Below are 2,960 nucleotides of genomic sequence, written 5' to 3' on the forward strand. Positions count from 1 at the left end.
CTTATTCCCAATGGTGCCACAGGATTGGGAAACGGTTGTTTACAAGCCCAATTGATGCCTAGCTGATAGTCAACACTTGTATTGAATTTGCTAGCTTGATGGAATTTTCCCAGCCCATGTGCTTTGCAATAGTGACTTGGCAACCTTGGCAAGCTATGGCCACATCTATACTAACAGGAAAATATAGGGCCCTTACAGACAGGCCAAAATAAAGCTGCTTCAGGTCACTTTGGAGGTATGCTGTTTCAATGATGCATGTGTCCTAAGAGGCCAGAAGCCATGCTAAAGCCTTTGGGTTACCTTTGGGTTACTCTAATCCATGATGACCACAGCAAGTTTGGGAGAACTTTCCATGCACAGTTCGCTCTTTCGAACTCATCCTGGTCAAATAAACCACAGCATGTGGCCATGGCTGATCCGTTTCCCCCCTTCCTCATACATACAAATGTATGTATTTCTGCATTACTCCCCACAGACATGTAAAGTGCCATGGACAATGATGGTGCTATATAAATAAAAGATTATGATAATAAATCCAATCAAGAAAATAATCCGCAGGATCCTCCAAATAGTTATAGGTGTAACCACTCAGATAGAGGAATCTTGTATGAAAGTCTTTCATTGCTGTTCTTGAACACCTCCTCCACTCTTCTCATAACAACAGAACAGTTATTGATTCCAGTCTTTTCTGAACTAAGAGGTCTCACCTATCTGGAAGAGGCCAAAAAAGTTACCAAGTGATGTCAGGGACCCATTTTGTTTTGACTCAGCACTTATTGTTACATAGAGTGCATCATTCTTTGCCAGTCGATAAAGTGTAGATTTGAAGCAAAGAAATGTTTTCTTTGAATAGTGACACGGATGTAAGGGAAGGTTCAGCAGTTCATGGGGAGAAACAGATTTTCCGGGTATCTCATGATGGATGATGAGGTTGGCATTCATCTCCTCTGTACTGCCAAAATGATGGGTAATATTAATCTGGACATACACACAGTAAAGGCCATCCGCCTTTACAATTAGCATCTTAGAGCTGGAGTTATAGTCAAAAGCTGAGCCAAGAAATGTTCCTTTAACGCCTTGCGTAAACCAATCCAGTTTCCTCAATGCTATGGATGCTACAAACAGAAGAAAGGATCAAGAGAGAACATCAGTTGCTGCTAAACAAAACAGCAGTAAATGATTTAGCAACTCAAGCAGAACTTCCATTTTAGTACCGAAGTAGGAACAAGTTTTGTCCCATCATTTGCACCCTTGGATTCTTGTAATGTCACAAAAGACTTGAGTTGTGCACAGACATTACAATAAAGTTACACTGTTAGCATCAGGGAAGAATATTCAAATATATGCTAAAAATGGTTAAAAAATAAAAAAATAAACCAAAAACCCATGTATGTTGAGTGTTGGGAAACCCTGATAAGAATCCTGGACTGACAAGAATCAAGATATAATTTCAGTCCTATTTTCTATGTTTTTCAATTCAACTATTTTACCTTAACTATGTTTAAATATTTAGGTAAGGTAAACATAGTTGAATTGGTTATACAATTTCCCAAGAAAACCCCATGATAGGGTCATCTTAGGGTCACCATAAGTCAGAAACTACTTGAAGGCACACAACACACACATATTTGAATGTAATATTGGTTTTGTTTTTATCGTTCCATGAAAAAGCCTGTTTGGCTAACGAAGAACAAACTTGATGGTAACAAGAATCTTCATAGATCAGGACTAATCCTGAACAAAATTCAGATGTCGTTTATTATTACTATTATTATTAATGCTGAAAACAGCATTTTCCATGCAGGAAAACAAAAATTTCTGTGCAGAAAGTAGCAGGAAATACAACATGCAAATTGTCTGCATAGTTAAGTCCTCGAGTGTGAATAATCTTTCTCAGAAGTCTTTCTCAGCAGAAAGAAGATTGGTAAAATTGTCCATTGTTACCGGCAAGAATGAATTATTTCCTCCAAGAAAGGATTTTTTTTCCTTAGAGCAACGTAATCTAGATAGTGCTTCCTTGCCACATCATGTCTACATACTCAATGGTCACTTCTTTCTGGCTTAATGCATTTCAACACATTGATTTTGTATTATGGAAAAAACTTTTATATTTATAGATGTGTGTTTTTATTTTTATTTTTAAAAAATTGTATTGAAAGTAACATAATTTAATAAAGTTCAACAGAACAAAATAACATTTAGAAGGTGATAACACTACTTAACAAAATGTTTAATAGCAGGCAGATACACACACTTGTTTTTCTAGGCCTCAAGATGCCATTCCATAGACTGACATGAGAACTGCATGGATCAGGATTACCCCTGTTTCAATTAATACCAAGACATAAATGAAATCATTAGATTTCTATGGCTTAGAATTTAATTGGTGGTCAGTTTGTTTGGATCCTCTATACTTTTACTTTAGGTAAAAGACTCAAATCCAAGGGTGTAAATATGGTTCAGTGGTCAGAAGACACGGATTTAGCCACACATAACATCAGCTCCAAGTAAATCTATTTTGGGCCATATGGCCAGCTTATATTAATGTATATCCCTAAACTACATTTATATTCTATGTGCTCTCCTCCTCTTCCTTGTCCTCATCATCCCTATCCTCATCCTCCTTCTCTTCCTCTTCTTTCTCTCTCTCTCTCTCTCTCTCTTGCTTTCTTTCTTTTCTTTTCCATTCCAACTTTCTTTTTTTATATATGTTAAAAATACAGTTGGTATTCCATATCCATGGGTTTTTTTTTATTCACAGATTCAAGCATCCACACCCTGAAAATATTCAAAAATATTAAGAATTTCAAAAAGCAAACCTTGTTTTTACCATTTTATAAAAGGGATACCATTTCACTATGCTATTGTTTTTAATGGGGCTTGAGCATCCAGACATTTTGGTATCCACTGGGACTCCAGGAACCAAACCCCAAAAGATACCAAGGGCCCACTGTACTTTT

At 36.7% G+C, this 2,960-nt stretch overlaps 1 long non-coding RNA gene across 1 annotated transcript in view; it reads right to left on the reverse strand.

Moving 5' to 3' along the window:
* Positions 1-478: 478 nt before the first annotated feature.
* Positions 479-2,960, reverse strand: part of LOC121924113 — a 25,490-nt gene continuing 23,008 nt past the window's right edge. The window contains exon 3 of the long non-coding RNA XR_006102526.1: positions 479-1,115. This is a non-coding gene — a long non-coding RNA (uncharacterized LOC121924113). The remainder of the gene's footprint in view (positions 1,116-2,960) is intronic.

The sequence above is a fragment of the Sceloporus undulatus genome, chromosome 2 (assembly GCF_019175285.1).
Source record: "Sceloporus undulatus isolate JIND9_A2432 ecotype Alabama chromosome 2, SceUnd_v1.1, whole genome shotgun sequence".
Taxonomy (NCBI): domain Eukaryota; kingdom Metazoa; phylum Chordata; class Lepidosauria; order Squamata; family Phrynosomatidae; genus Sceloporus; species Sceloporus undulatus.